Source organism: Manihot esculenta, chromosome 7 (assembly GCF_001659605.2).
Source record: "Manihot esculenta cultivar AM560-2 chromosome 7, M.esculenta_v8, whole genome shotgun sequence".
Classification (NCBI taxonomy): domain Eukaryota; kingdom Viridiplantae; phylum Streptophyta; class Magnoliopsida; order Malpighiales; family Euphorbiaceae; genus Manihot; species Manihot esculenta.
This window is the reverse complement of record NC_035167.2, coordinates 23,924,437-23,935,462: the sequence shown is the minus strand read 5'-3', so window position 1 is coordinate 23,935,462 and position 11,026 is coordinate 23,924,437.

Below are 11,026 nucleotides of genomic sequence, written 5' to 3'. Positions count from 1 at the left end.
TCTGAAACCCTAACTCTGTGGGCCTCCTTGGTCTCTCAGGTCCGTACCTACACAGGTGGACTCAAATGAGGACCAAACTTACTTAAACATAACTCTTATTATCTCCCCAAAACCCCTCTACAACATCATAGGCATGCATGGAAAAATGGGCAAAAGAAGGCTGGACTGGGCACTTTCGGCGGCTGGTTCGGCGGCCGAAACCTCCCTCCAGAGACGAAACTCATGCATGTTCGGCGGCACCTTCGGCGGCCGAAAGTCTCATCCAGAGACGAAACTCATGCACTTTCGGCGGCCGAACTTCCTCTTTCGGCGGCCGAAAGTCTCTTTCTCACCCAAAAGCCTAGCTTTCAGGGGCAAGGTTTGGCAGCCGAAACTGCCTCCACAAGGGGTTCGGCGGCCGAACCTTGCTTCGGCGGCCGAACCTGGATTCTCCAGAAAGGTAGAATCCGAGCACAACTCATGCTCTCAGCCTCCAAACTCCTAGCAAACACCCATAACATGCATACCAACACTTCTCAACTAACATATAACATACCTCATGCATATAGAGGCCTAAAAACTAGTTCAAGCCCCAAAAACCACAACAAAACGCATATGAGCAACATATGCTCAAACTCATGCTTATAGCCCAAAACATGCCATAAACCTCTCCAAAACTTCTAAAACTTGCTTTAAACATAAGGGGAGGTGAGGATCCATGCTTACCTCTTGCAGAACTAGAGGATTGATGATCCAAGCTTGGAGATGGGGAAAAACTCACTCAAACTCTCCAAGTGCTCAACTTTGCTTCCTTTTGCTCAAATCTCTAACACAAAGCTCAAATCAAGTTAAAACATGCAAGATTTGAGGAAAACATGAGAAATCACACCAAGGAGAGCTTGAACCTACCTTTGACCCAAAAACAGAGTGTTTAACACTCAAGTCTCGGGCAAAAGGGGCTTTTGTAGTGGCCAACCGACCCTTCCTTCGGCGGCCTAACGTGCATGCGAAACCATGCAACTTTCGGCGGCCGAACTTCACCTTCGGCGGCCGAACCTGGCTTTTGTCCCCTTGGCCTTTTCATTTCAAAACTCAATTTTTCTTAACTCAAAACATGCAAACATGATAAAAACACTTAAAAACATCTTAAAAACCTTTCTTATACCCTTAGGGCAAGCTCCGACATCCTCGAATCCCGACTTCCAACGGAAAATCCGCCGGAACGTAGGAATTCCGATACCGGGGTCTAGCCGGGTATTACATTCTCCCCCCCTTAAGAACATTCGTCCCCGAATGTTCCTCTCGAACTCAAACATACTCCAAACATAACATAAGGTACATAAAGAACAAAAGAAGCTAACACTAACCTCAAAAGAGATGGGGGTACTGTTGGAGCATAGACTCCCGTGTCTCCCAGGTGCACTCTTCTATGTTATGGTGGTTCCAGAGGACTTTTACCATCGGGATCTCCTTGTTCCTTAGCTTTCTGATCTGGGTGTCAATGATCCGCACTGGTTGTTCTACATACGTGAGATCACCTAGGATCTCCACATCTGGTTCGCTGAGAACCTTATTCGGATCTGACACAAACTTTCTTAGCATCGAAACATGGAAGACTGGATGGATTCTTTCCATAGACCTAGGCAAATCAAGCTTATACGACACATTTCCGACCTTCTGCAAAATCTCAAAAGGTCCAATGTACCGCGGAGCCAGTTTACCTTTCCTCCCAAAACGAACCACCCCTTTCATTGGAGACACCTTCAACAAGACCAGATCCCCCTCCTCAAACTCTATGTGCTTTCTGCGAATGTCTGCATAGCTCTTCTGCCGACTAACAGCAGTCTTGAGCCTCTCTCTGATGATGGGCACCACCCTGTTCGTGATCTCTACTAACTCAGGCCCTGCTAGGGACCCTTCTCCAACCTCTTCCCAACAAACTGGTGACCTGCACTTCCTCCCATACAGAGCTTCATATGGGGCCATCCCTATGCTAGCATGATGACTATTGTTGTAGGCAAACTCCACTAAGGGTAGATGTTGCCTCCAAGATCCGCCAAAATCTAGCACACACATTCGAAGCATATCTTCTATGGTCTGGATGGTCCTCTCTGACTGTCCGTCAGTCTGTGGATGGAAAGCAGTGCTAAAGTCTAATCTTGTGCCCATAGCCTCTTGCAGACTTCGCCAAAACCTGGAGGTAAACTGGGGTCCTCTGTCAGACACTATAGAAACAGGAGCCCCATGTAACCTCACAACTTCCTCAACATATACCTGCGCTAGCTTGTCCACAGAGTAGCCACTCCTGACAGGAATGAAGTGAGCAGATTTAGTCAGTCTATCCACAATCACCCATATAGAGTCTAGTCTGTTGGACGTCGCCGGTAACCCCACTACAAAATCCATGGCTATATTCTCCCATTTCCATTCTGGAATCGGCAGTGGGTTAAGCATTCCAGCCGGCTTCTGGTGCTCTAGCTTCACTCTTTGACATATCTCGCCGGCTGACACAAACTGTGCCACTTCTCTCTTCATTGCTGGCCACCAATACACTTTCTTCAAATCTTGATACATCTTGGTGGCTCCAGGGTGAATGCTATATCTCGCATTATGAGCTTCCCTCATAATGTCTCCTTTCAAACTGATGTCGTCTGGTACACATAGTCTATGCCCGTATCGGAGAATCCCTTGGTCGTCGAATCTGAACTCTTCGCTCTTGCCTGACTGAACAGTCCTGGCAATCTTGATCAACGCTGGATCCTCATGTTGTTTCTGAGCCACTTGCTCCAGAAACACGGGTGTAACTTTCATCTGTGCAATCAAAACACCTGTACCAGTTAACTCTACCTGTAGCCCTTCCTCAACTAACCTGTAGAAGTCCTTCACCACCGGCCTCCTTTCTGCGGTAATGTGAGATAAACTGCCTAGTGATTTCCGGCTTAAGGCATCGGCTACAACATTTGCCTTTCCCGGATGATACTGGATCCTGCAATCATAATCACTAAGCAATTCTACCCACCGTCTCTGCCTCAAGTTTAACTCTCTCTGACTCAGGATGTGCTGTAGGCTCTTATGATCGGTAAAGATCTCACATTTCACCCCATAGAGGTAATGCCTCCACATCTTGAGTGCAAATATAACAGCTGCCATCTCAAGATCGTGTGTTGGATAGTTCAGCTCGTGCTTCTTCAGCTGTCTAGAAGCATAAGCTATTACTCTGTCATTCTGCATTAACACACAACCCAATCCCACTCGGGACGCATCACAGAACACTGTGAAGTCTTCATCACTAGTAGGCAGAGCTAACACCGGTGCTGAAGTTAATCTTCTCTTTAACTCTTCAAAGCTCTCTTCACATTGGTCAGACCATGTGACTCTCTGGTTCTTTCTGGTTAATCTGGTCATAGGAGCCGCTATCTTAGAGAAGTCCTGAACGAACCTCCTGTAGTAGCCTGCCAAACCCAAGAAACTCTTGACCTCTGTCACTGTGGTGGGTCTAGGCCAATTGGCTACAGCTTCTATCTTCTTGGGGTCCACTGCTATACCTTGATCTGACACTACATGCCCCAAGAATGAAATGCTCCTTAGCCAGAACTCACACTTGGAGAACTTGGCATATAAACCATGCTCTCTCAAGGTCTGCAGGACTATCCTCAGATGATGGGCATGCTCCTCTGCATTCCTGGAATACACCAAGATATCATCAAACAGCAGCCGGCACAGGCTTCTGGTTCTAAGACCCCAGGTAGGGGTAAGTCAGATCCCTCTTCACAGGGTGCAGCAACTTCCAGTGGTAAGAAGTGGAGTGGTTCCACGCAGAAGTCGAAGAAGAATAAGTTCTGGAATAAGATTAAAGCAGGTCTGGGATTAGGCAGTGGCATGAGTTCAGGTTCAGAGGTTCCAGTGTGTAATAGGTGCGGGAAAGCGCACAGAGGAGTTTGTCGCTTTGGGATTGCAGGATGTTACAGGTGTGGCCAGGAGGGACACATGGCTCGTGAGTGCCCTCAGGCATCTTTCACGGCACCATCCCATCAGACAGCTCCAGCTAGCATGCCACAGCCACCAGTTTCAGGTATGACGCAGGGCAGAGGCAGAGGGAGAGGGTCAGCCTCTTCATCTGCGGGTCCCCGAGGTGGAGGTCCGTCAGCTCCGGCGCGGATTTTCACGATGACACAGCAGGAGGCAAACACTTCTAACACCGTGGTGTCAGGTACTCTCCTCATTGGGTGTTCTGAGGTGTATACTTTGTTAGACCCTGGTGCTTCGCATTCCTTTGTTGCTCCCAGAGCCATAGAGAGAGTGGGTTTGATGACGTCTGGGTTAGAGTGTCCCCTATGGGTCAGTGGCCCTAAGTGTGATCCATCGTTGGCAGAGACAGTCTGTCGACATAGTCCAGTGTTTATAGATGGTAGATGCCTTCCAGCTGACCTTGTGGTTCTAGAGTTGACAGATTTTGACGTCATTCTAGGGATGGATTGGCTATCTGCATATGGTGCTACCTTGGACTGCAGAGACAAGGTAGTTCAGTTCAGAGATGAGGATGGATCTGAGTTTGTCTTCAGAGGAGACAGGAGGGGCACGCCTAGAGGTCTGATATCAGCCCTACAGGCTCGTAGGTTGCTCAGGAGGGGATGTCAGGGGTATCTAGCTCATGTGAGAGAGCTAGACAGTCAGGTTAGGGACCCCAGTTCAGTGCCCGTAGTCAGAGAGTTCCCAGATGTGTTTCCAGATGCGCTTCCAGGACTACCACCTGATAGGGAAATAGAGTTCGAGATCGAGTTAGTGCCTGGTACCAGACCGATCTCTATTCCTCCCTACAGGATGGCACCAGCAGAGCTTAAGGAGTGGAAAGAGCAGCTACAGGAGTTGGTAGATAAGGGTTTCATCCGTCCAAGTACCTCACCCTGGGGTGCTCCAGTGTTGTTTGTCAAGAAAAAGGATGGATCCCTTAGACTTTGTATCGACTACAGGCAGTTGAACAAAGTCACTACCAAGAATAAGTATCCTCTACCCAGGATCGATGATCTATTCGACCAGCTAGCAGGAGCAGGTTGTTTTTCTAAGATAGATCTGAGATCGGGCTATCATCAGCTGAGAATCAGGGAAGAGGATGTACCTAAGACAGCTTTCAGGACCAGATATGGGCATTATGAGTTCTTAGTGATGCCGTTCGGGTTGACTAACGCCCCTGCAGCATTCATGGATCTCATGAACCGAGTTTTCAGAGAATACCTGGATCACTTTGTTATTGTCTAATCCCTGAGCATCTTAGCTCAGCACACCGTACTTTAGAGGCCCTATGCTCTGATACCAATCTGTAACAGCCCGCTTACCGGACCATCACCGGCACTAGGATCCAGATCGGCTTAAGGCCGCCGGGACCCGTAGTAAGCCTACTGTCAACTCTAAGTACCTGATAAAACCCATACATGAGCATACTTAAGCGTAAAACTGTTACTTACTCTTCTCTATTTTTTTTCTTTGCTTGACTATCCTTTCTTTTCTTGAAACTTTTCTCATCGACTAAGCCTGGCCTATGCATGCTCTGTCTGTATGCACTCGAAGAGTGATACCTGCTATGGTACCATACAGTAACTACAGAGATAGAAAGACTACCATGCACCAAGCCTAGCGCATCAGAACAACATTATCTCAATCATAAAATGATCATGTATAAAGGAATAACAAGCACTAGGGCCAAGCACAATTCTATAACTCAGTACATAACTTACTATTACATCATTTCTCTTCATAACATAAACTCTGTACTGTACATCATTATCATGTCCACTACTCTATACTATTACATATGCCTTTTACCCTTGCTATCTCTTTCTCTTTCTCTTCTCTGAGGCCCTGAAAAATGGGGTTAGGGAGAGGGATGAGCTACTAAAGCCCAGTGAGCGGAATCTATAAAAAATCACATTTAAAACATGCTGTCATATGATGCGATCACTGCACAAACATTTCACATCTCGGATTGGACATGATCCCAAAACTCCCTCTGTCAGTGCCCGGCCCCCAAAGGAGCTCACACAGGTCTTTCACTAACTACTCATGGTGCCCGACCCTATAAGGGCTCACACGGGACTCATCCAAGGTAAATGCCCGGCCCCAAAGGAGCTCACACAGGTCATACAAGAATGACAGACTTATGGGCTATTGAGATCGCCTCGGTCCAATCCACATATACAAGTAATAATGCAATACATCAACTTGGTGTATACTAATGCAAAACATCCTACATAAACATGGCATTAATGATGCATGAATCATGCTTAAACAGTGCTTAACTTTTAAAATAAAGTTCTGTTCCACTCACCTCTGTCAACTGCTGAGCAGTCTCTGAAACCCTAACTCTGTGGGCCTCCTTGGTCTCTCAGGTCCGTACCTACACAGGTGGACTCAAATGAGGACCAAACTTACTTAAACATAACTCTTATTATCTCCCCAAAACCCCTCTACAACATCATAGGCATGCATGGAAAAATGGGCAAAAGAAGGCTGGACTGGGCACTTTCGGCGGCTGGTTCGGCGGCCGAAACCTCCCTCCAGAGACGAAACTCATGCATGTTCGGCGGCACCTTCGGCGGCCGAAAGTCTCATCCAGAGACGAAACTCATGCACTTTCGGCGGCCGAACTTCCTCTTTCGGCGGCCGAAAGTCTCTTTCTCACCCAAAAGCCTAGCTTTCAGGGGCAAGGTTTGGCAGCCGAAACTGCCTCCACAAGGGGTTCGGCGGCCGAACCTTGCTTCGGCGGCCGAACCTGGATTCTCCAGAAAGGTAGAATCCGAGCACAACTCATGCTCTCAGCCTCCAAACTCCTAGCAAACACCCATAACATGCATACCAACACTTCTCAACTAACATATAACATACCTCATGCATATAGAGGCCTAAAAACTAGTTCAAGCCCCAAAAACCACAACAAAACGCATATGAGCAACATATGCTCAAACTCATGCTTATAGCCCAAAACATGCCATAAACCTCTCCAAAACTTCTAAAACTTGCTTTAAACATAAGGGGAGGTGAGGATCCATGCTTACCTCTTGCAGAACTAGAGGATTGATGATCCAAGCTTGGAGATGGGGAAAAACTCACTCAAACTCTCCAAGTGCTCAACTTTGCTTCCTTTTGCTCAAATCTCTAACACAAAGCTCAAATCAAGTTAAAACATGCAAGATTTGAGGAAAACATGAGAAATCACACCAAGGAGAGCTTGAACCTACCTTTGACCCAAAAACAGAGTGTTTAACACTCAAGTCTCGGGCAAAAGGGGCTTTTGTAGTGGCCAACCGACCCTTCCTTCGGCGGCCTAACGTGCATGCGAAACCATGCAACTTTCGGCGGCCGAACTTCACCTTCGGCGGCCGAACCTGGCTTTTGTCCCCTTGGCCTTTTCATTTCAAAACTCAATTTTTCTTAACTCAAAACATGCAAACATGATAAAAACACTTAAAAACATCTTAAAAACCTTTCTTATACCCTTAGGGCAAGCTCCGACATCCTCGAATCCCGACTTCCAACGGAAAATCCGCCGGAACGTAGGAATTCCGATACCGGGGTCTAGCCGGGTATTACATTAGTTAATTTACGCCCTGGCAAGAAGGTTGCAGGCTGTAAATAGATTTCTTGCCATCAAAGGCAAACCACATAGTTTCACAGTAAGGCTTAAGGCCCGTCTTATAGCTAAGGGCTATGCACAAACCTATAGCGTTGACTATTCTGACACTTTTTTTCCTGTGACCAAAATAACTTCGGTTCGCTTGTTCATCTCCCTAGCTACTTCTCAGCATTGGCCTTTACACCAGTTAAATATCAAGAATGCATTTTTACATGGTGACCTCCAAGAGGAGGTGTATATGGAGCAACTACTTGGGTTTGTTGCTTAGGGAGAGTATGGGAAAGTCTGCCATTTGAAGAAATCTTTGTATGGTTTGAAGTAGAGTCCCCATGCATGGTTTGCCAAGTTCAGTGAAGTTGTTCAAGAATTTGGGTTGAAAAAAAAATAAGTGTGACTACTCGGTCTTTTATAGAAATTTAAATACAAGTATTATTCTCCTTATTGTGTATGTTGATGACATTGTCATTATAGGGAATGATAGTATAGGGATCTCTTCTCTCAAATCCTTCTTGTATGGGAGTTTTCATATTAAAGACTTGGGTCAGCTTAAGTATTTATTAGAAAATGAAGTCTTGAGGAGTAAAAAGGGAGTTTTCCTGTCTCAAAGGAAGTATGTCCTTAATTTACTTTTAGAAGCTGAAAAGTTGAGAGCTAAACCCTGTAGCACACCAATAATTCCTAATATATGTCTCATAAAGGATGATGGAGACCCTTATGATGATCCAAAGAGGTACAGGAGGTTAGTTGAAAATCTGAAGTACCTTACAGTGATGATTTGGCCAGATATTGCTTTTGCAGTAAGCATTGTAAGCCGTTTCATGTTTACACCTACAATGAAACATTGGGTTGCTCTAAAACAAATTCTTTGTTATCTAAAATGGACCCTTGGACTCGGTAAACTCTACAGTGATCTTGGAAACATTCAACTACTGATTGGGCGAGATCCAAAAGTGATAGAAGGTAGACTACAGGCAGTATCCAGATCCAGTGTCGAGTCAGAATACAGGGCCATAGCTCAATCCATTTGTGAGATTCTGTGGATAAATCAGCCATTAAAATAAGTTAGTTTGGATGTTGCATCATCTGCAAAACTTTAGTGTGATAATCATACTACTCTTCATATTGCTTCCAACCCAGTATATCATGAATGGACTAAACATATTGAAATTGATTGTCATTTCATCCATGAGAAAATCAAGAGAATTTAATTTCCACCAGTTATGTGAAAACAGGAAAGCAACTGGGTAATGTACTCACCAAAACTTTAAATGTGTCTCAAATAGAATATCTTTTTAATAAGTTGGACATGATAAACATCTATACTCTAATTTGAGGGGGAGTGTTAGAGTATGAACGTAATTTCTACATATTAAAAGAGATTATATAATCATAAGTTAATTGATACTAATCGATTGGTAGAGGATTCTTAGAAATTGTTTTAACAAAATCTTGCAATTTGTATATAAACACACTTATTTCAATAAAGAAGATATACAAAATTGTTCAATTATTTCTTGTCTTGCTAGATTTAATATTTATAAATGAAAATGTGCTATTATTTCTTTATTGTATTTCTTTACTACAATACACTTGAATTATACTGGATGAAAATTGAGTAAATAATTAATTTGTAACTTGAGATTACTTGTGAAATTATATTTTAATGCAGGTTGTGAAATTGCAATGTTTGTTTGAAATTTTAGAAATATTTAATATACAGACAGAACTCTGCTAGATTGTTTATTAGACAGTTGCATTTAAAAATGATGGATCAAATATGTATACTTGAATTGAACTGAGAAATATGTAATTAGATTGTACAATAATGAGTATTTTGAAGTTTTATTTTATTCAAGTTGTGAAATTGATTTTTTTTTAAAACTTTTAAAATTGTCTGAATTTTTTATCGAACAGTTGTACTTAAAATTTATAGATCAAATATATATATACTTGAATTGAGTAATATAATAATGAAAAATATGTAATTAGATTGTACAATAATGAGTGCTTTGAAATTTTATTTTGTACAAGATTGTGAGATTGATTTATTTATTTGAAATTTTAAAATTTTCCAATATGCAAGCCAACTCTGCACTTAAAGTTAATAATCAAATAGATATACTTAAATTGAATAATGTGATAATAAGAAAAATGTAATTAGATTGTACAATAATTTAAAATTTTATTTTGTAGAGATTGTGAGATTATTTATTTGAAAATTTTGAATTATCTAATATACAGGCACAACCTTGCCGAATTTTTTTTACGATGCATATATATAATTAATTGTAAATAAAATATTAAAAGAATTTAAATTAATGTAAAAAAAATATATTTGAATTATCAATAGATTCTAAATCATTAAATTTATATTTAATACATTAATATAAAGTATTTAATTTGATATATACTTACTTTTACAAGTGAATAAAGACATTGAAGTGATTTTATTTTGAAAATTTATTTAAAAAAACTTAAATTAATATTTATATTTTTTAATTATTTTTTTATGTATATAAAATAAAAAAATATATTATTATTAATTATTTTTTAGAGAATGAATTCTTATAAAATTATTAATGAAAGAGTTTTATTTATAAAATTAAATTTCATATTTTAATTTAATTATATTAAAAAATAAATAATAATTAATATAATTTTTAATAAATATTTATAATTTGTAATCATAATTTTTACTGTCATTATCATTTATTTAACAATTAAATATTTTTATCCAAAATAATTTTTAACAACAATATTAATGATAATTTAATTCAAATTTAACAGTCATATTTTTTTTAGTTAATAATAATTTTTTAAAAATAGACATTTAAAGAGGTTTTTTGGTCATTAAAAATCATATAACTTCTAATTAAAGAACAATTAATATGTTGTTGAACATAAATAAAAAATGTCAATCTTTAATAATTTTGTCAATACCCCACCTTTCTTATATATGTGATATATTCCATATATCACATTAGATAAATATCATATTCATGGAATACAATTCATTTTTCAAGATGCTTTGGTAGCGAAATGATAGACACGCAAGATTAAAATCTCGTGCTAAAGAGCGTTTCGTGCGGGTGTTTCTTTCTAAGACGGAATGCTCTCCTATCAATTAACAACAAATATTTTTTATTAATAGAAGAATAATTTTATTAAATGAAAATTAAATTCAAAGGCTAATTTATTTATTACTGAAAATTTAATGAGCGACTACTCTCTAGATTTTGTATACCCTTACTTTTATTGGTAGAAAGTAATTTATAGAAGGCATTTGAGCAAAATATACAAGGAATATTAAAGCGTGTGGATGAAATGATTAAATAAAAACTTGTAGAAGATGAAACTAATTCCCCTTTGCTACTGCAATACATGGTAATAAATTAACTTTATAGGCTTTTAAGTTTCCAG